The sequence below is a fragment of the Artibeus jamaicensis genome, unplaced genomic scaffold (assembly GCF_021234435.1).
Source record: "Artibeus jamaicensis isolate MK-2021 breed Jamaican fruit bat unplaced genomic scaffold, CSHL_Jam_final contig_482, whole genome shotgun sequence".
Classification (NCBI taxonomy): Eukaryota; Metazoa; Chordata; class Mammalia; order Chiroptera; family Phyllostomidae; genus Artibeus; species Artibeus jamaicensis.
Genome location: NW_026521857.1, coordinates 7,788,266 through 7,811,672, shown reverse-complemented (window position 1 = coordinate 7,811,672; position 23,407 = coordinate 7,788,266). Strand labels below are relative to the sequence as shown.

The 23,407-nt window shown below is 36.9% G+C and overlaps 1 long non-coding RNA gene across 1 annotated transcript; it reads right to left on the bottom strand.

The window, feature by feature from the left end:
• Nucleotides 1-15,066: 15,066 nt before the first annotated feature.
• On the bottom strand, nt 15,067-17,277 carry LOC128627894 (uncharacterized). The gene is made up of 3 exons (XR_008392187.1): nt 17,194-17,277; nt 15,869-15,971; nt 15,067-15,143 (listed from the first exon to the last, which is right to left on the bottom strand). It is a non-coding gene; the product is annotated as an uncharacterized LOC128627894 (long non-coding RNA).
• Nucleotides 17,278-23,407: the final 6,130 nt, after the last annotated feature.

Here is a 23,407-nt window from a genome sequence, read left to right as displayed (position 1 = left end):
GAAGCTGCTAGGCCTGACTGTGGGAGATAGAATAAAAAAGGAACCCTGGCATTATGTTCTTCATTCTCCTACACCAGTGGTTCTCAAAGTCCTGTGCCAGGACCAACAGCATCAGCATCCTTTGAGAACTTCTTAGAAAATAAATACTTGTACCTTACCCTTGGTCTGCTAAATTAGAAACTCTGAGAGTGAGACCCAGTAATCTAGGCTTTAAAAAAATAAGATTAAAAAAACTATGAACAGTAAAATGACAACAAACTCGTAACTATCAACACCAGATTCTAAAAAACAAAAAACAAAAGCTAAGCAAACAACTAGAACAGGAAGAGTTCCAGAGAAATGGAGATCACATGGTGGGTCTTCAGTGGCAAGTGAAGGGGAAGAAAGAGGGGAAGGGTACGAGGAATTAGAAGCATAATCGGTAGGTACAAAATAGACAGGGAGAGTTTAAGAATAATATAGGAAACAGAGAAGCCAAAGAACTTATATGTACAACCCATGGATATGAACTAAGGTTGGGGGGTTGATGCTGGAGGGCAGGGGGGTGCTGGGCAGAGGGAGGGATAAAGGGGAGAATAAAACTGGGAAAGCTGTAATAGCTTAATCAATAAAATATACTTTAAAAAATAAAAATAAATAAATAAAATCTAAAGAAAGGCCTCCCTGTGATGCTGATGAATCCTAAAATGTGAGAATCACTGTTCTCCTACTCCTGCTTCTCCCAGGGGTAGTAAAAGTAAAACACTATATGGAGGAGTTATTTTATGATATAAGAGTTATTGCCCATGGTTTCCAGGTACCTAGAGTTCTCCATTCTTGGACTCATCTGGACTCTACCCTTGAGTTCATTGTGGATGACACAGACTGTTCTGGCCTTCTTCTATATGATTCATTTGACTGAGTAGCAAATACCATAGGAAAAAAATGAGCTCATAAGCCAAAGTAACAAGGCATTTGAGGATCTTAATTATCTTGCATAAACAAAATACCCTGGGTAATAAATTCCATCAGAAGCAAAATCTTTGCAACAAAGAATTATAAATTAACCAGTTAACTATACTAAGTAAGAGAAAAAATTAGCAATATGAAGACTAGAAAATATTAAAAAATAACTACACATAAATCTTAGTCATAAAAATATAATGGTTAAAATAAAAAACACAATAAGAGAAATAGCAAAATGGAACAACTGAGGAATAAATTTGTAAATTTATACAAGCTTCAAAAAAGAAGCGAAGCCAAAAAATATTTTTTTAAATAAGACTTATGAAGGATAAAGAAATGGTAATACTGAGCTCACCGGAGTGCCAGAAAAAGAAGGGGATAAAAATGGGGAGGAGGCTATACCAGTAGTAACAAGGCAAAATCCCAGAAAGAAATCACACTGAAAAAGTCTATAGACGTCTGCTTCCAGAAATGATGCCATAACAGGAACAACATCTACTCTCTCATCTTAAACAACTGAAAAACAGACAATGCGTATAAGATGATCTTCAGACATTGGAAAACAGGCAGTGAAGGACAATGATTCCTGAGAAAGTAAACACAGTTTGTGCTATAATTGCCTCAACATAATTCCAGAAAGAGTTTCCAGGGCACAGAACAGGAAAGTAGAACCCCAAAAGATCTTAGCAGTCTCCCTAGCTGAGGAGATGGCGTTGACAATCAAATGACATCAAGGAAATTAGAATGTCAGGCAGACTACCAAGGATGAGATGCACAGGGGGCAAGCCCTGGAGATCTACAAGGCGTTCCTTGGCAGCCTTCACCTGAGCACTGATCAAGGTGTAAGTGTGAGAAAACTACCTGAGGCCAGGGAAGAAACTGCAAAAAAAATCAGAGGAAACAATTCCCATGATGCACACAAGGCCAGGAATATCCCCATTCTCAACAGCTGGTATGGAAAAACTTTGGAGCATCAAGTTTAGTACTCAGACTTGAGTACTCAGACTTTTAGTATACTGCCTCAGTAGAGGGATATGTTAGCCCTAGGCTAATGCTTGCTTTGGTCCCATAATGCATAATATTGCATAGTGTTATATATATACTGTAATTTTATATGTAGCAGTCTTTATATCAAATTCCTGGCACGGAGCTTCAAAAACCCTTGGAATTTCCTGAATGATACTGTTATGTGAATGAGGCAGCTTGAATGGGAGTAGCCTAGATAGCTTCAAGATGGGGGCTGGTCACCAGAAAAACCAACCATGTGATTAGAGGATTGAAACCTTTAGTTGTCTGACCTCTGGGGAGAAGAGGGTAACTGAAGATCGAGTTCAGTCACATGGCCAATGATTCAATCAATTGTGCTGAAGTAATAAAACCTCCATGAAAATTCTCAGACCCTGAGGCTCCAAGGAGCTTCCTGCTTAACACACTGATGTGCTGGGAGGGTGCACACCCCAATTTCATGAGGAGAGGGAGGGCATAGGAGCTCTGTACCCCTCCTACATTTCTTCATCTTGCTCTGTGTGTATCTTCCATTTAGCTATTTGTGAGCTGCAGCATTTATAAAAGTAAGTGTGCTACTTTCCTGAGTTCTGAGAGTTGTTCTAGGGCAGCAGATTCCAACTGGTGTGCTAGCTAGCAGATTAACACTGTACAAAATGACAAAAGTCTTTCAGGCAAAAGGAAAATGATACCAAAAGGGAATCTGAATCTAAGCAAAGGAATGAAGAATACTGGATAGTCACTATATATGTGGATATAAAAGATACTTTTCAGGTTTTTCTAAATCAGATTGAAAGATAATTGTTTAAAGAAAAAATAGTAAGATGTATTGTGAGTTCATTACATTATGCAGAAGTAAAACATATGACAAAATCAGCATAAAAGTCATGAAAAGTAAACAAAAATATATGGTTATAAGATTCTTCTTTTAATTTATTTATTATTTTTAAAATTTATTTAATTATTGTTCAAGTACAGTTTTCTGTTTTTTACTCCAATCCCAGCCCACCCCCCCAGTGATCCCCACCTCCCTCCCATTTCCACCCCCCTTAGTTGTGGTCCATGTGTCCTTTATACTAGTTTATGTAAATCCTTCTCCTTTTTCCCCTGAAATTCCCTCCCCTCTCTCCTCTGGTCACTGTCCCCCTGCTGTCTGTTTCAGTGTCTTTATTTTCATTTTTGCTTGCTTGTTTGTTTTCCTGTTTAGCTTCCTGTTAAAGGTGAGATCATATGGTATTTGTCTTCCACCGCTTGGCTTATTTCACTCAGCATAATGCTTTTCAGTTCCATACATGCTGTTGCAAAGGGTAGGAGCTCCTTCTTTCTCTCTGCTGCATAGAATTCCATTGTGTAAATGTACCATAGTTTTTGGATCCATTCATTTACTGATGGGCACCTAGGTTGCTTCCAACACTTGGCTATTGTAAATTGTGCTGCTATGAACATTGGGGTGCATAGGTTTTTTTGGATTGGTGTTTCAGGATTCTTAAGATATAATCCTAGCAGTGGAATTGCTGGGTCAAAAGGCAGGTCCATCTTTATTATTTTTAGAAAATTCCATACTGTTTTCCATAATGGTTGTACCAGTCTGCAATCCCAGCAACAGTGCACTAGGGTTCCCTTTTCTCCACACCCTCTCCAACACTTGTTTGTTGCTTTGTTTGTGATGGCCATCCTGACTGGTGTAAAGTGATTATCTCATTGTGGTTTTAATTTGCATCTCTCTGATAGCTAGCGATATTGAGCATCTTTTCATGTGTCCCTGGATCTTCTGTATGTCCTCCTTGGAGAAGTGTCTGTTCAAGTCCTTTGCCCACTTTTTAATTGGGTTAGTTGTCTTCTTAGAGTGGAGTCGTGTAAGTTCTTTGTATATTTTGGAGATTAAACCTTTGTCTGAGGTATCATTGGCAAATATGTTTTCCCATACAGTTGGTTCTCTTTTTATTTTAATACTGTTTTCTTTAGCTGTGCAGAAGCTTTTTATTTTTATGAGATCCCATTTGTTTATTCTTTCCTTTATATTCCTTGCTCTAGGGGACATATCAGTAAAAATGTTGCTGTGTGAAATATCTGAGATTTTCTTGCCAATGTTCTCCTCTAGGGCTTTAATGGTGTCATGGCTTATATTTAAGTCTTTTATCCACCTTGAATTTATTTTGGTGTATGGTGTAAGTCTGTGCTCAAGTTTCATTTTTTTGCATGTAGCTGTCCAGTTCTCCCAACATCATTTGTTGAAGAGGCTATCTTTACTCCCTTTAATGTTACTGCCCCCTCTGTCAAATATTAATTGGCCATAGAGATTTGGGTTTATTTCTGGGCTCTCTGTCCTGTTCCATTGGTCTATGTGCCTGTTTTTATGCCAGTACCAAGCTGTTTTGATTACAGTGGCCTTGTGATACAGTTTGGTATCAGGTATTGTGATCCCTCCTACTTTGTTCTTCAGAAATTTATATGGAACCATAAATGACCCCAAATAGCAGCTGCAATTTTGAGAAAGAAGATTCTTATACAATATATGAATCAGAAAAATTCTAACTGGCTTTTTGTAGAAACTGACATGTTTCTTCTAAAATTACCTATTCAGATGCAAAGGTCTTGGAATGATTTTTTCTAAAGAAGAACAAAGAGGCTTATACCACAGATTTCTAGACTTGTTATAAAGCTATAGCAATCAAGCCAGTGTGGGTTTTGCGCAGAGAAACACGCAGGTCAATCGGAGAGACGAGAGTTCAGAAACTGACCCACATGTATATATATTCAATTGATTTTTAACAAAGTTCCGAGGCCATTTAGTCAGAGGAGAGTAGTTTTTCAACTAGTGGTGCTAAAATAACTAGATAGCTATGTGTAAGAAATGTTTTAACTTGATTTTGAAGTTACAATATGTCAAAAATTAATTTAGATAACAACACAGAACTATAACAGCTGAAAATATAAAACTTAGAAAACAAAATGTAGATAATGTTAGAGGTCTTGTGTTTAATGAAGATTTTTTTAAGTAGGACACAAAAATTCATGATCCATAAAGAAAAAAATGATAAATTGGACTTACAATTAAAGTCTTTTGCTCTTCAAGAAACGATGTAATGAAAATGAAAAGGCAAAGCACAAACTGGGAGAAAATATTTGCAAAATGTATGTCCAAAAAATAACTTGTACCTAGAATATATTCTGATGTTGTACAACTCAGTCATAAGAAAACAATCAACCCAAAATATGTGGGCAAAATATTTGAACAAACTCTTCACCAACAAAGATATAGAAAAAGATATGAAAAAATAAATGGGTAAAAAGATGCTTAACATCACTAATTATTAGAGACATCAAATTAAAGCCACATCAGATATCACTACATACTCACTAAAATGATTGAAATTTAAAGATCTGACCCTGCCAGGATAAATTAACATGTTTTTGTCATAAAAAACAAGAAATATGTTTTGTCATAAAAAACAAAAGACTGATAAACTGACTATCTAAAAATGAAACAATTCCTTATAGTGAAAAAATAAAAGCACTATAAATATATTTGAAAAACAAAATCGACCTAGGAAATATTTATAAAACATATGACAGTGGGGTTCTAGCCTTAATATGCAAATAATTCTTACAAATTATTTTTAAAACCCAAAAGGAAATGAACTGGCAAGTCTGCAACAGTTACAAAAATTATCAGTAGTAATATGAAAAGATGCTCTTTCTTAGTTATCAAAGAAATAAAATTGGAATTAAGTACCATATTAATAAATTGACAAGATGATTTTCAAAACTATAACAGTGTACTAAAAAGCAACAAAAATGTGAATTAGTACATAAATAAATGCTCTCTTAAATAGAATTGCATTATAAAAACATAATTTTCTCTAACTTGTCATATGTTGAATTAAAACCTTATAAAAATGTGTTCAAGTGCCCATTCAAAATTCCAACTAAGTAACTTTGAAAATTTGGCAAAATATAGTTCAAAAATACTTCCAATTATTGTTCAGTAAAGTTTCTGGGGCAACAAGCTGTTTATTTGGTAGGAAAACATTGCCGATTTTTTGGACAATAAACTCTTCAATTGGAGACAATAACATTGATGCTGGGACAGCACCTCCTTTATTTAAAGAGAAAAATTAAGCCATAAAGTTGATAAAAACTCGAAATCATAATACAAAACCACTGATAAATTGACCACATAAAACTAAATACTTCATTGTAAGGGAAAATAAAGCACATTAACATTTTTAAAATACAAATACAAACTGGGAAGTAACATTTTTAAAGAATGTGACAAACTATTACTACATTATTCAAAAAGCTCAAGGGTTTTTTAAAGATAAAAATTGTGCTAAAACAAGAATAGGCAATTACTTAAAACATGATCAGCAATCATTAAAAGATGTTCTTTCTTATAATCAAAGAGATGGAAATTAAAGCAACTCTATATTATACTAGCAGATTGGCAAAAGTAAACAATATCAAAATCTGCAGTAAAAGGGGAATAAAACATCCAGTATTTAGTTTTTATTAATGAAAGTTTCAACTTATATACTCTTTCCAGAGATCATTTCAGCAGTCACCTAGGCAAGAAAAGTAAAGAACTGAGTAAGAAAGGGATGGAGGGAGGAAGGAAATAAAAGGAAAAAAGAAAGAAAAATAATGCTCTTTTTCTCTTAAATGATAAGTAAATTATGGAATAAATAAGGCAATACCCTGCAGCCATTAATAATAATAGAGAATCTGGTCATTAATAAATGTTCAAAATCAGTATAAATATGTATACATTTACATATTTATTTATATATTATACATAAGTATATATATGGAAAACAGTATCTATAGTGTGACCCCAGTTACAAAAAATAGGTGTTTAGGCACATGTGTGTTTGTGTGTGTGTATGTGCACATTCACAGAGAGATATCTAAAGAGTTTTCACCAGTATATTACGAGTGGTTATCCTTTGATGAAGGAATTCCATGTGATTATTTTTATACTAATCATTATGTTTTTTATTGATGTTCAAGTAACAGTTGTCTCCACTTACCCTTCACTGCTCTCCACCACCCTACCAACCCCCACCTCTCACCCTCCACCCTTCCCCCTTTGGCTTTGTCCATGGGTCCTTGATACATGTTCCCTGATGACCCTTCCCCTCCTTTCTACTGTTATCCTCCTCCCCCCTGGTTACTGGCAGTTTGTTCTTGAGTTCACTGTCTCTGGTTATATTTTGTTTGCTTATTTGTTTTGTTGACCAGGTTCCACTTATAGGTGAGATCCTGTGGTATTTGTCTTTCTTTATAATAGAGTTTTTAAAATAATGATCGTGTTTCAGTTTTAAAGCAATAAAGCTCTTTAATAGCTGTGACTCACTCATTAAGATGAGAGGAATTGTTTAATGGTAATGTGATAATGAGTCAATTTAAGATTATTATATATAAAGTCATTTTAAAGCATATTTTCCTTGATCAATCTTTTTAAAGGACAGTTTCTTCAATTCTCTCCCTCTTCACTTCAGAGGAGAGAGAATAAAAACAGAAGCAGGCAGCAAAACTTGAAATATAAAACAAGTATTTCATTTTCTTTTTAGTGGCTTTAGTAATTGAATTTCATTTTAGATCAAGATCCTTCTTGATATTTAGAAAGAGACAAAATAAAAGGTAACCTGAATGTGTCATCAACAAGCTTCAAGCATCCTCTAGCATCCAAGCAAAGCAAAGCAGAACTTATGACATGCAAAGGAAAGCAAAGAGGCAGAAGAAAGCAAACATTTATTATGAATAGGTGGGATAGAAAACCATGACATATTCTAAGGGCAGAGGTAAAAACAGAAAACAATAAAAAATTCAAACTTGGGAACTACAGTATAACCTTAGAAGAGCAGTCCAAAAGAATACTTTAAATAAAGCAAAACATTTATAAATTAGTGTTCATAGCCAGTGTTCATTCATTTGCCCTTTTGGTCCAGATACAATCAGATATTATCTCCAGGTGCAATATTTGGCACTGAGATGAACATTAAAATTAAATATTTATTAGTGCCTTACGATCATCAGAGCTTTGTTCCAACTGTGACCCAGGTTTGTTTCCATCAAAAAGTTCTGTATGATGCTTAATCCTGATCTCCCTAAAATCAAGAAACATCATTGTAGACATCTTATTTTCAGTTCCAGAATGCTGGCTGACTTTAATATTAGTTTCTGACCACACCATACTCTTTAAATATTGATGTTAACTTGGATGATTTTCACATAAGATAAATTCAAATAGTGTGGCAGATAATGACTATTATAGACACCAGATACTTCAAAAATAGATATTCTACATGGCCATACATTTTAAGTGCCTAAATCTTTTATCCAACCATTTTAATTCTAGAAATTTTCACTGAGGAAATCTTTGTGTTGGTATACAAAAGACTTCTTTACAAATTCCAGGTAAGATTGTTATTAACAGGGAAAAACAAAAGATATGAAAGCATCTATGTGTCCCAACAGTAGGAGCCCAGATAAAGAAATTTAGGTATAGATATTCTATGCAATAATTAGAATCCATTAAAGTTATCTTTAAAACATCAATTTTCAGAAACAATATATGTAGTAGCCGTTGTCATCACCAACTACTGTGAGGGTAAAGAATTTTCACAGCTCCCTTTATGGTTATCTCTTTAAAATGTTTGATAATCACCAGCTGACATCCATTCTATGTTGCACACAGGGAAGGTTCAATTGTGTAACTGGCATTTTTAACTGTCACTTGAGTGCTGTCCTCACATTTACTGCGCATGATGGCTCACAGTCCTGTTGCTGTGTACCTCCTTCATTTTGAGTTTTGATCTAAGAATCCTTTTCTGGTTTATCTTTCCAGTTTGGTCAAGTTGTATAATTTAAAATAAGGGATCTTAAATTTACCCATTTTTAAAGTGAGTTGGGTAGGGATTTGTTAAATCTGTAGGCTATTTGGGGAGTATTGAAATCTTAAAAGGATTAAAGTCTTCCAACTCATGAACACAAGACATCTTTCCATTTATTTGTTTTTAATCCTGCTTTTTTTAAATTTTATTTAGTTATTTTTCAAGTACAGTTTTTTGTCTATTTTTCCCATCCCAGCCTCCCCCGCCCCTTGTGGCCCACCTCCCTCCCATTTCCACCCCCCTTAGTTCTCGTCCCTGTGTCCTTCCTATTTGTTCCTCCAAATCCCTCCTTTTTCCCCTTAACTTCCCTTCCTTCTCCCCTCTGGTCACTATCCCCTTGTTCTCTATTTCAGTGTCTTTGTTTTTTTTTTTTTCCTGCTTGCTTGTTTGTTTTGTTGTTTAGCTTCCTTTTAGCCCTGCTTTCTAACTTTCAGGGTGTAGCTCTCCTTGGCTGATGTGGTCCTGAGTGTTTTATTCTTTCAGATGTTACTATAAATACAGTTGTTTCCTAGTTTCACTTTTGAATGGTTCATTGTTGATGTGTAAAAACCCAACTGATTTCTGGTTTTGCTTCATAACCTGAAACTTTGCTGAATCTGATATTGGCCTGAATAACTTTCTTGTGGATTCAGAGGACTCTTCTCTGTGTAAGAACATGTCATCTCCAAATAGAGATAGACACATCTGCCTAACTAGATGCCTTTTCTTCTTTTTCTTGCCTAATGGCTCTGGTTAGACCTCCAATTCGTGTGGATTAGCAGACTCAAAAGCAGGCATCCTTGTGTTGGTCTTAAGGGGAAGCCTTCGGCCTTTACAATGCTGAGGGAGTTCCCTTCTGTTCTAATTTTCTGGGTGGGTTTTTTTTTCCTTTTTATTTATTTATTTATTTTTATTTAATTATTTTTCAAGTACAGTTTTCTATTACTCCCGTCCCAGCCCACCCCTCCCCCATGCTCCCCACCTCCCTGCCATTTCCACCCCCCTTAGTTGTTGTCCCTATGTCCTTCATACTTGTTCTTCTAAATCCCTCCTCTATTTCCCCTTAAATTCCCTCCCTTCTCCCCTCTGGTTGCTGTCCCCCTGTTCTCTGTTTCAGTGTCTTTGTTTTCATTTTGCTTGCTTGTTTGTTTTGTTGTTTAGCTTCCTGTTAAAGATGAGATCATATGGTATTTGTCTTTCAACACCTGGCTTATTTCACTCAGCATAATGCTTTCCAGTTCCATATATGCTGCTGCAAAGGGTAGGAGCTCCTTCTTTCTCTCTGCAGCATAGAATTCCATTGTGTATATGTATCATAATTTTTTGATCCATTCATTTACTGATGGGCACCTAGGTTGCTTCCAGCTCTTGGCTGTTGTAAATTGTGCTGCTATGAACATTGGGGTGCATAGGTTCTTTTAGATTGGTGTTTTAGGGTTCTTAGGATATAATCCTAGCAGTGGAATTGCTGGGTCAAAAGGCAGGTCCATTTTTAGTTTTCTGAGAAAATTCCATACTGTTTTCCATAGTGGTTGTGCCAGTCTGCGATCCCACCAACAGTGAACTAGGGTCCCCTTTTCCCCACAACTTCTCCAACATTTGTTTGTTGCTTTCTTTATGATGGCCATTATGACCGGTGTAAAGTGGTATCTCAAGTGGTTTTAATTTGCATCTCTCTGATGGCTAGCTATATTGAGCATCTTTTCATGTGTCCCTGGATCTTCTGTATGTCCTCCTTGGAGAAGTGTCTGTTCAAGTCCTTTGCCCATTTTTTAATTTGGTTAGTCGTCTTCTTAGAGTGGAGTTGTATGAGTTCTTTATATATTTTGGAGATTAAACCTTTGTCTGAGGTATCATTGGCAAATATGTTTTCCCATACAGTTGGTTCTCTTTTTATTTTAATACTGTTTTCTTTAGCCACGCAGAAGCTTTTTATTTTGATGAGATCCCATTTGTTTATTCTTTCCTTTATATTCCTTGCTCTAGGGGACATATCAGTAAAAATGTTGCTGTGTGAAATATCTGAGATTTTCCTGCCAATGTTCTCCTCTAGGACTTTAATAGTGTCATGGCTTATATTTAAGTCTTTTATCCACCTTGAATTAATTTTGGTGTATGGTGTAAGTCGGTGCTCAAGTTTCATTTTTTTGCACATAGCTGTCCAGTTCTCCCAACATCATTTGTTGAAGAGGCTATCTTTACTCCCTTTAATGTTACTGCCCCCTTTGTCAAATACTAATTGACTGTAGAGAGTTGGGTTGATTTCTGGGCTCTCTGTTCTGTTCCATTGGTCTATGTGCCTGTTTTTATGCCAGTACCAGGCTGTTTTGATTACAGTGGCCTTGTAATACAGTTTGATATCAGGTATTGTGATCCCTCCTACTTTGTTCTTCTTTCTCAAAATTGTGGCTGCTATCCTGGGTGTTTTTATCATGAAAGGGTTTTGGATTTTTTTAATGCCTTTCTGCATAAGTTGAGATGACCATGTTTCTTCTTTCCATTGTATTAATACTTTGTGATATATTGATTGATTTTTTTTTATCTTTAACCACCTTGCATTCCTGGGATAAATCCCACTTGGTCATGGTGTATAATTCTTTTAATTTGCCTTTGGATCACTTTTGCTAGTATTTTTGTAGAGGACATCTGAATCTATATTTGTAAGAGATACAAATCTATAATTTTCTTTTGACATACTTATCTGGTTTCAACATCAGGATCAAGGTGGCCTCAAAGAATGAGCTAAGAAGTGCACCCTTCTCTTTTCTATTTTTTAAAAGAGTTTGAGAAAGATTGGTGTTAATTCTTTAAATGTTTGGTATAATTCACCAGCGAAGACACCTTGCCCTGGATTTTTTTATTAAGAGGTTTTGATTACTGTTTCAATATCCTTGTGTGTTATAGGTCTATACAGATTTTCTGTTTCTTCTAGAAGTAATTTGTATGTTTCATGAATTTGTCCATTTTATCTAGGTTATCTATTTTTTGCTATATAATTATAGGTGGTATTATAATTCTTTTTATTTACATAAAGTCAGTAGTAAACTCCCACTTTTATTTGTGATTTTAGTAATGTGAGTGCTCTTTTTCTTTTCAGTCAGCTGAGCTTTGTCCATTTTATTGAGATTTTCCAACCACCAACTTTTCTATTTCATCAATTCTCTGTCATGTTTTTTTCTCTATTTCATTTGTCTGCACTCAAAGCTTTATTCTTTCCTTTCTCTCACCAGATTTAGCTTTAGTTTTCTTTTCCTATCTACATGAATTTTAAGATATGCTTTTGAATATCTACAAAAAAGCCAGCAGTAATTTTGATAGGGATTGTGCTGAAACTACAGATTGGTTTAGGGAATATTTGTATCTTAATCATATTATGTCTTCTGGCCCATGAATATAGGCTACCTTTCTATTTGTTTAGAGCACCACTAATTTCTTTCAACAATGTTTTGTGGTTGTCAGAATAGAAACCTTGTGCTCTTTCGTTAATTTTTTGGAATTTTTAAAATATGGCTTCAGATAGTTCCTTTTGACATATTGTGAGCCCTGTCTTTGACACCTTCATATGGTAGAACAGGAATAGGTTCCCACAGCGTTCTTTACTGTGTTCCTTGACCTGCGTTGTACCATGAGATCCTGACAGGATTGTGAGATGGACCCGGGAAAGAGCAGCTATGAGAGAGGGAAGCTGCAGGGCCTGCCCTTGCGGTGGGGGACAGGGAGAAGAAGGCATGAGCAGATGGACAGGGTAGCAGAGAAAGGGAGCCAGGCAATTCCAGGTCCCAGACGGGGCAATCACACAGTTTTGGAAGGTTTCACCGAAATTTCTGAAGAAATGTTAGTAAGTTTAACTAGTTTGGGGAAAAAACATTCTATATCATGGTATTAAAAAAAGCAAGTGGGTTAGAAAATGTTTGGATATAAATTAATACAGGAAAAACTGTGTGTAATTCAAGCTGCTGCATTGAGATGCCTGCTCATAAAAGGCACATGTATGGAACTGCCTTGACATTGTTCCAAAGGGCTGTCATCACATTATCTAGGTCACACTACAAGCAATGTAGTTAGAAATTGTTCACGCCAAGGTTTTTTATACAGAATATACATTTTGATCTGAAATTGAACGTAATACTTTTAAAAAATAGAATTTTACAAGCCACATTATTGGGCATCATCCAAAATATATATTTTTCTCTCTCACAGAATGCAACTAAGAAGCCTTAGTTAGTATTTCATAATTACTTTGTAAATTCAGAGGATGATCTTGTTGATTATGACTGGCTTCTTCTTAAATAACTAATTCCACCACAAACTTCTGCTGCAAATATTGAACCAATAATCTGGAACACAAATTTTCAGACAGCCTAGATTCCGGCAGTAGTTCTGCATCTACTTATTTCAGTTCAAGAATTCAATGTTACCCTTGCCATTTCTTCCCATTCAAGCAACTGGTCGGATTACAACAAGAGCACAAACTAGAGATAGGCTTTACTAAAAGACATTTTCCCAGCTCCTCTGTCGCTTCATATTCAACAATTGTTAAATTACTAATGGTAAGCTATTTTCAGTCCTCCTTTGACTGATTCCAGATTTATTTGGTAAGGAACAATATAATGACAAAGTACTTGGATTTGAATACCATTTACCTCTATGTGGCTGTAGAGACTCAGTTTCCCCATCTTTGAAATTCAGATAAGTTCTCCCTCAGAGGACTGTCACAGAATTAAATGACAATGTGCTGAATAAACCATAAAAACTACATTAATATTCATTGTTATTTCTACTTTGTCATATATCTTTGGGTATGTATGGCATCGATGATTAAATGTTAGCAGAATATTAAAAAACATTTCTTCCAGAACCATGTGGCTTAGTTCTGTTGCCTCTATATACTTAGTGACTTAAACAACCACCATTTCATTTACTCACAATTCTACGGGCCAATATTTTAAACAGGGTCAGCTGGTTGGTTCTGCTACATGCAGTGTCAGATGAGATCATTCATTTGGCTGCACTCAACTGGTGAGCAGATTAGACTAAAAGTGCAAGAATTCTTTACTCTTATGTCTGATGCTCTATTGCATCTCTACATGCTTCTCTCTCTCTCTCTCTCTCTCTCTCTCTCTCTCTCTCTCTCCAAATAGCTGACTTGAGCTTACTGATAGCATTATGGTATTGAGGAAATCAGACTTTCTTACATGGCTCCCAGAGGAAATAGTCTAAGAGGGAGCTGACAATCTCTTATAGCACAGGCTCAGATGTTACGCAACATTCCATCCTCCATGTTCTATTGATTAAAACCAATTAAAGGGCCAGCTCAGACTCAAGAAATAGATATCACCTCTTAATGAGATGTATGGAAAAGAATTTTCAGTCACACTTAATCCAACATAGTCATGTCTGCTAGAGACACTGCAGTGCAATCTTGGTGTTCCTTTTGATTCAACCTCATTATTATAGGCATGTGTTAATAGTGATTTGGGGTGGGATTATCCCACAGTGGATTTTGACCCCCTAAAAATCTTTTAAGAACCTGCTCATTCTTGTTTACAGACATTATGAATATAATCTACTTAACTTAGAGAATATCAATTTCTGAGTTACAAACTCCAAAGATAAAAGGTAACTAAGAGAAGGCAGGCTCAGTGGGTAAGAAGACTAAATATGGAGGATGTGGGAGGATAACAGGAACACCGGGTGTCAAGGTCAAATGCTATGTGTTCTTCCTCATGCAGTAGACATAGATGATAGCTAAGATGGTACATAGGGGCCCAATTATCTCAGAGATTTGAGTGCAATGGACTTGAACTTTCAATCCATAATCTGTACAACTCCATAGTCTCTACAAGTCCTCAAAAGACTACTATAATTCTTAGGAATCTTCCATCCTTCAACATCCTGTGCATCCCTTCTCTTCTGTTGTCTCTTCTGTCCATGTCTACCAGGAAACTCAACCCCTCTACCAGTTTATGCACACACACACAAATCTACTTACATCCTGTGTAAGATTTCACAATGAAGATGGAGGAATTGCATTTTAAAACAAACAGCTTTTACTGAGAACTTCAAACACCTCTTTTCTTAAAATATCTATTGGCCTCCTTACCAAACAGTATGAAATTTCACTGTCCCTTCAGTTCATCTCAATTTTTCTCTATCTTCTTCTTTTCCTCCCTTTTTTTTTACTTCTCCTCCTCTTTCTTCTCTCTCTCCTTCCTTTCCAGGAGATAAATAACACAATAGCTTTCTGTACTGGGAACAGATCAATTTCCTTCACTCTGAAGGGTTGATGCCCACTGATATCCAGGTTCCTGGGAGGAGCTGGGAAGGTGGAAAGAAGGATATTCAAGGCTTTCATCTAAATAAAAAGTGTTATTCCAAAAAATTATGGTAAATAAAATTGCTATAACTTTGAAACACGGATACAAGACCCCAGCAGAAAGACTTAAGGGAAGGAGACCTGACTAGCATGGTAGCATGGCTCAGTTGGTTGAGTGTCATCCCCACAAAGTGTTGCCAGTTTGATTGCTCATCAGAGCACATGCCTGAGTTGCCAGCCAGGTCCCCAGTCAGCAGTGTAGGAGAGGCAACCAATCAATGTTTCTCTCTCACATTGATGTTTTTACCTGTCTCTTTCTCCCTCCCTTCCCCTTTCTCTAAAAATTAATCAATAAAATCTTTGAAAAAAAGATTTAAAGAAAGGGGCAGATATCACCCATTCAGTTGTGGCCACATTGATTCTCAGATCCTTGAAGACACCTAAGATTGGGACAAATTATGGAGGTATGGAGGTCTAGGTTTGAGCCCTAGAAATATTTGGAGGTATGAAACATCAAAAACGAGGCAAAGACCACACTTGTGCATAAGGGTGACTGTAGGCCCTTTAATCTGACCAGGAGGGCATTTGTGTCCAAATTGCAAATTCAAATAACTCTGGTGCATAAGTGAGTAGCTCACAAAGTTACCATCTCATTTACTATTTGCAATCTCATGAAAGGACAAAGGCTTAAGGAAGAAATGATGCAGCAGGACATTCTTTCTCTCACTAAGTTCAGAGATGTGGCTTTGTTTCTATTCCCAGAGTCAGGGGCTCTCTTAAAGACATTCTCATTGAAGATCTTTTTAACACTTTTAGGTCTTCATGTAGATCTGTGGAGAGTGGCACAAACAATGGCAGACTTGAATTTCTCTTTATTTAATATCACATTGCTAGAAGAAATTCCATCATTCTGTTGGTGGTGTGCTGCTTAGAGGGTGATCTTAATTAAACTGTAAGAAGTCAAATTTTGGTACGGAGGAGGGTCAGTCTGTAGGGAGTGGGGATAAGTCAGATTTATTGGTCGCTGAACAGCAAACTGATAGCCCCTCCCTCAAAGAGAGGAGATTGTGAAAAGAAAGCCAAAAGTTCATATGATATAGAAAGCCACTAGGATTACTGCATTTACCAATCAAAGTAGAGCCATCCATCCCTCCCATCAAAGCACACCGTGAAACCCTTGGGGCCTCACATAGACATTTGTAAGAGGAAGGTCTGGAAAGGACAAGCTCATGCTGAATGTGACAGTCAAAGATGCCATTCTCTTAGAAAATTATTTTTCAGGCTTTTTAAAAAAATTTTATTTAGTTATTTTTAAGTACAGTTTTTTGTCTATTTCTCCCATCCCAGCCTCCCCAACCCTGTGCTCCCCACATCCCTCCCATTTCCACCCCCTTAGTTGTTGTCCATGTGTCCTTTATACTAACTAGTTTCTGTAAATACTTCCCCTTCTTCCCCTTAAATTTTCTTCCCTCTCCCCTCTGGTCACTGTCCCTTTGTTCTCTATTTCAGTGTCTGTTTTTTTTTTCTGCTTGCTTGTTTGTTTTATTGTTTAGCTTCCTGTTAAAGGTGAGATCATATGGTATTTGTCTTTCAACACCTGGCCTATTTCACCTATGCACCACAATTTTTCAGGCTCTTAAACCCATTTGTTTTATTTTATTTTATTTTACTTATTTATATTGTTGTTCAAGCACAGTTTTCTGCCTTTTCCCCCCACCTCTCTCTCCTGTTTCCACCCCGCCTTGGTATTATTCATACGGCCTTCATAATTATTCCTGTAAACCCTTTACCCTTTCCCCCATTATCCCCTGCCTCCCCTCTGGTCACTGTCATTTGTTTTAAAAATTTAGAATATAAATCATAACAATGTTCTTTATTTAGATAAGAACATTCTTTTTTTTTTTTCATTAAAATGCAAGATGCTGTTGGGCTCCTACTTTTAAGATCAGTGATAATGCAAAACCAAACCATGATGATTTCTGAATCTTGGTTTAATACACACGTCATGTCATTGGTTCCCCCAGTGGCCCCAACCCCTATTATTTGCCTTACCTTAGAATCCACTTCTTCCTGGAAGCCTTCTGTGACCGCCTGCTGGGTGAGCTACCCTTCCCCTCTTCTAATTTTCCCCCATCACCTTGTACTGGTGCCCATCAAACCCCTGCCATACTCTATAATAATTAGCTGTTTACATCCCTGTCTCCTCAAGTAGAATTTTCCTCAGAAACAAAGACCATGTTTACCCACCACTGAGTCCCCAGCACTTGGCACAGTCTAGCACATGGCAGTTGTGCAATGTTTGTTGATTAATCTTTCAGGAGCATGATCCCATTAGACCTTGACTAAAGCCTTGCAAAAAGGTGAATAGGCTGACCTGGACTGGCTCGATGATTCGTTTCAATGCTGAACCACAGCCAGTTCTCCTGACTTGTGACCCACTGGTGTTTTCTCTATGCTTGCATCAACATCAGTAGCAAACAGAGCAATCTATCAGGGATTCCTTCATGCCGTTTACTCAGTCTTCTGTGCCATTAAAGCATAAAGCTCAGAACTTTCAGAATCACAGGGTAAAAAGGGCCTTAGAGATTGTTTTATTTTAGTCCAACTCCAGCCTTTTACACAAAGGAAGCGAACCCAGAGAAAAGTGACTTGGGCAAATCGTGGTCCAAAGCTCAGGCCCATGAGCTCTGGCCTCTGATTGGAAGGTACAACAGTATGATACTGAATTGATAAATGTACCTTTTGGCTGGATTTGAGCCTTCATCTCAGGCCTATTAATGATGTGCAAACAAGGACATTTTTAAAAGAACATAATTTTTCATCAATCTTTCTGTTCCAGTTCCACATGCAGCAAATAGAAACCATTTGGTGTGGGCTGTGGAGGTGAGGAGAGACCCACAACATGCATTTCTGCAGCGCCACGAAGCAGGGCTGTCAGTAATATCTCACTTAACATGCGATCACAGAATCTTCCTTCAGTGTCACCGTGGTCGCTGCTGTAACACTCCATAAGAAATAATGCCATCTGTTAAAATACACAAGGCAGGGAATCACAGCTGCTGTCATCACACAAAGACGGAATTAACCAACACTAAGCAATTACTTCCCTTTTACATTTCACAATTAGAATTTTAGTCTTGCTTTATTTGTATCACAAAAATCACCACAACATTGTGCCTGTTGAAGTAACAACGTCACTCTCTTGATGAAAACATGGAGGAGGAGGAGTTTAGTTGGGGATAATGGTAATTGTCACTCTGTTGTCATTTTTGTAAGTACTTTTAAAATTCCACTGGGCAGTGTTAATTATAGGTAGCAGTACATTTAGGCTCAATTCACAATTCAAGAAAAAATATTTACCAAATGAGGTTTATAGCTGATGGCATGATTGTTGTACTATACATCCAAGATTCTCCTTTCCTCTTTTGGAGCAGATTTTAAAGAAGGAAGTAACCCCTCATAGGAGACAGGTTTCTAATTTGAACACAGATGAAACACTCCCTCTCAGCTTTTATTCCATTCATTGGAAGGGAGCAGATTGCTGGCTAAATAACAGAAGGGTGGACGTATTCAGAGCTTAACTGCTAAGCTAACTCTTCAAAAAGCTTTAAGAGATCAACGATCGCCTTGGCCATACTCCATTATGAGGTTGTCAGCAAGCTGGTGTTTCTCTCTTTGATGCATTTTTTTTTGCATGGGAATTATGTACTTTATTTCCTGGGGGCAGAGCAATAGGCAACGCCTCTCTGAACTGATTTTCTGTTGGGCAGAATTCTCTTACAGGGTAGATGAAAATCAATGAATGTAACAAACGTTTAAATTCTCAGCTTTTCTCGAACTTCTGATTTGTTTATGAATCACACAATGAGACCGCAATACCAATGATGTCATGAGTGTGGAAATACCTAAACATATATTGGTCCTTGAGGGAAAGCCTGAAATATCCACCTTTCTCAGAGTACCTTTGATAACTCTAACTTTAGTGTAGTTCCCATTCATTTGCTTTCAATGATCTTTCAGAGCCGCCTGGTTCATAAACAGAATGATCCATATACCAGTTCACAGACAGAATGGCTCTCAAACTTTCTGGTAATAACACTTCATTTCACTTTAGATTAAGTTCATTGTGAACTCTGCAGTCAAGACATATGTCTTTATAGCAAAGCTACATTTTAAATAGCATACACTTGGCACTTTATCACAAAATACCTTATTAAATTAGTTATTTTATAAAGCCATGTAGAACTTGACTTCCCAAAGACTACAGATTCCTTTGGGATTGAAACCAGGCCTTACCCTTTTGGATGCCCCATCAAATATAACACAGTGCCACCAGGAGGAAAAAAAGCCCACTTCTATGGATTAATAGCTCCAGACTTTAAAACCAGGTATGTTCCCACTTTGGAATTATATGTGTTAGCCATTAGGTACCCAGTTGGGGCAAGACAGGGGGAAGGTGCCTAAGAAAATTATTCTCACAAACAAAATCTGGCCAAATTCACTACTCCTGCACACAGATTCTTCCTGGCCCTACTGACCAAAATTTTAACAAATACAATCATATCTGATGCATTATTAAATGGAGAAAACTCAATTTCAACACAGACTCAAGACTCTTCAGGTCCTTGAATACAAAGGGCCCTATTTAGAAAGAAATTAGAATCTGTAAATATAATTCACAATCAAGGCTCTCAAAGTCATAAAATAGCAGTGACTATATCAGTGATTATGAATCAAAGCAAGAACAGCCAGCACACCGGTGACGACCGACCAGGCAGAGGAAGCCTCTGGACCACACTCGTCTGCATCTGGACCACAGGCACATGTCTGGCCAGGCTGCAGTTCTAAAAGGTGCTGTTTTGGTTTGTAGCATTATTTCTAAAAAGAGGAAAAATGATGTCCTAGGCGTTATACCTACTTTTTAACTGATAATTCGTGCAGTTTAGCACTGATAGCATGTATTAATAATGATTAATAATGTGTTTTTTCCTGCCAGGGCCAGATCCAAAGCCAGTTTTCAGTCACCATGTTGCTCCTGTATTATGTTACCCTTTATTTTCTGAGCCAGGCTTAAAAGAATGTACAACAATGATGAAGGTGCATAGTTAAGAAGTTAATAAGAAAGCAAAGATTATTTTCCCCCATGCAGTGTATAATAAGAGATCTTAGAGATCTCAGAGAAGGAAATATATACACAATTTGTTCAAACCATCCAATTTTTTATTTAATCCCCTACTTGCCCATCTCATACGAGCTCTTCATTTTAAAAAATCCCTTGCCTTTTCCTCTCCTCCTACTGTTGTTCTCTTTTGGGTCCTATAGACTCACTATATATCCATGCCAAGACTCAAGTTCTCACAGATATTTAGCATAATCATCTCACATAACATATGAACACTGCTCAAAGTAGCACATGAGGGAAAAACATATACAAACCTTTTTCCCTCGACCCAAAGCAAAAATTGGGGAAAAACCTCTGAGTGTGATAGAAATAAAATCTTTCCCACTTTTAGAATTTAGATTTTCTCAGCTATCACTGCTATTTTTCCATTCCAACAACTTCCCTAAAAATGGACACCTATATGTAAAAAAAAAAACTTAAAGGTGGACACAATGGATTCAAACTTTAGTTTTAATTGTCTCTGGACACAGGTGCAGAAGTGGTAAAGAAGAAACAATTTAGACCAGCTGAAGACTCTATCTAGCGTTAGCTGGAACCTCACCGACTCCTACTCAGGCGCTCGCCCAGGATGGCTCTGCAGCAGTCAGGAGACTGGAAATGAAGCCATCGTTTAGTCTGCAGCTGGAATGCACATGATTGCCCAGCTTTAAAAACTCATTGATTGTGTACCTGAAATGTGTATAATTTTGTCAACTAGTGTCACCCCAACATCTTCAATAAAAAGGAAAACATGCTCATTTTTTAGAATCAATGGAAGGATTAGATCTCATAGAACACGCAGTTCTACTGTCTTCAAGTTTCTAAAAAAATTCAAGCCTAGTAAACAACACTCCCACCCCATTCCAAACAACCCACTTTCGAAACCAAATTTAGATACATTCAATCTGACTGTGGGCGTGACAATTTCCTCATACTCCATAATGTTTATATGGGTTCTTAGGTGAAATCTGACAATCAACATGTCATCACATTTTTTAGTTTGTCCCATATGGTCATATTTACAGTAGGACAGCCAGTTTATCAGAGTCTATTGAAAGTTTTACAAATTCCAGTCCAAAATCAATTGCTCTAATAGCTTCCCAATGTTTAAGCAACTGTACATCAATCAAACGCTAACTTTATATCAATTTAGCTTATTCTAAGCATGTATTGGGTTTTATCCCATGTAGAATATAATCATAGCCATGTTTATTTAATGTTTTTAATTTTTTATTAAATTATTCAGCCACCGAAAACTATTACCCATGAAGGTCTATTTATTCTTCCCAATATTTTTGAAAAGACACAAAGACAATAACTTAATTCGTATATTATTCTGCCCAGTTAATTTATATTTGTATAACATAAAGGAAACCTTGTAACCTAGGTAAACAAAGACAATCACCCTAGAACTGTAGTACAAAAACAGAGTGCAGGTGGTGGAGAGTTTCCAAATCTTCTGGTCCCAGCAATATGTTATTTATTTAACAGTATGCAAATGAATTAACAAGAATACATGCAGGGTTCCTCGAGTAAATAATTTCCATTTCTGTCACTGCCTGGAAACCATCATTAAATACCTCCTAAATATCCATGCTACAGAAATTAGGCAATAAAATGAATTAAGGGGATCATCTCTCACCCAACAGCCTCTCCTAAAAAAGAAAGAGTGAGGAGATGGTAGAGAGAGAATGAAAGACATGAGATATGGTAAGAAGGAAGAGAAAGAAAAAGAAAATGAATTGTTCACAATTTATTTTTCATATTTTTGTGAAGGCTTCTACTTGGACATCATGGAATGAAGTTTGTTTCATGGTATATCTGTGAGCATCATAATATGATGCTCACTGACAATACAAAGCTTCTGGAAATTCTGAAAAGCAGACTCCTACATGTGGTTAGCATTGCATGTTACCTAGCCAAGTCATTATGTTAAAAAATAGTCTAATCCCTATTTAAATTATCAGCATGTTTGTGCCCCATTGTGCAAATAAACTAGAGAATCCCATGCACTGAAATGTACTACCAGTCAAGCTATACACTGGCCACAGAGGAATTTTGACATAATGTATAGAAATATCTCAGATTTTTCCTGTGTGGAATTGCACAGATCCATTATAGTTTAAGCAACTAAAATGAAAGTGCTTTTCTCCTCACTCTTTGTTATGGAGTGAATTGCATCTCAACAAAATTCATTATGTGGCAGTCTTATTTCCCATCGTGACTGCATTTGGAGATAGAGTTTTTAGGGAGGTAACTAAAGTTAAATGAAGCCACAGGGTGGGACCCTGATCCAATGGGACTAATGTCCTTATAAGAAGAAGAGAGTTCAGAGCTCTCTGTCCATGTGTGCACAGAGGCCATGTGAGGATGCAGTGAGGAGGCAGCTGTATGAAGTCAGGAAGGGAGGCTTCCCCAGAAATTGACCCTGATAGCACATTTTATTTTTAGCTTTTCACATACAAATATGTCAGAGCTGTACATAATGGATATACACAATTTGATGAGTTTGGAGATAAGTATACACACATTAAACCATCACCCCAATCTATCCCATAAACCTATCTATCACCTCCAAAAGTTTCTTCCCACACTTTTATTTATTTTTCTCTGATAAGAACATTTAACATAAAGATTAAACTTCTTAGCAACCTTTTAAGTATGCAATATACTAATGTTAACTATAGGTATTATGCTATACAGTAGCTCTCTAGGATTTCTTTACCGTACATGAAACTTTGTACCCTTTAACAAATAACTCCACAATCCCATCCTTCCCCCATAGACCCTGGCAATCACAATTCTCCTCTCCACTTCTGCAAATTTGATTATTTTAGATTTATCGTATAAGTTATATCATGCAGTATTTGTCCTTCTGTGTCTGGCATATTTCCCTTAGCATAATGCCCTCAAGGCTCAATGTCAAAATCAGCAGGACTTCCTTCTTTCTCATAGCAACCCAGGCATACGCCCTGATGAGGAACTACACCAGCAACCCTTAGGTTTGTGGGACGATGCCCAATCACTGATCCACGCCAGTCATGGCTACTTCCAAAGTATTTAACTTAGATCTGTCATACACCAAATCAACTGCCATACCTACCT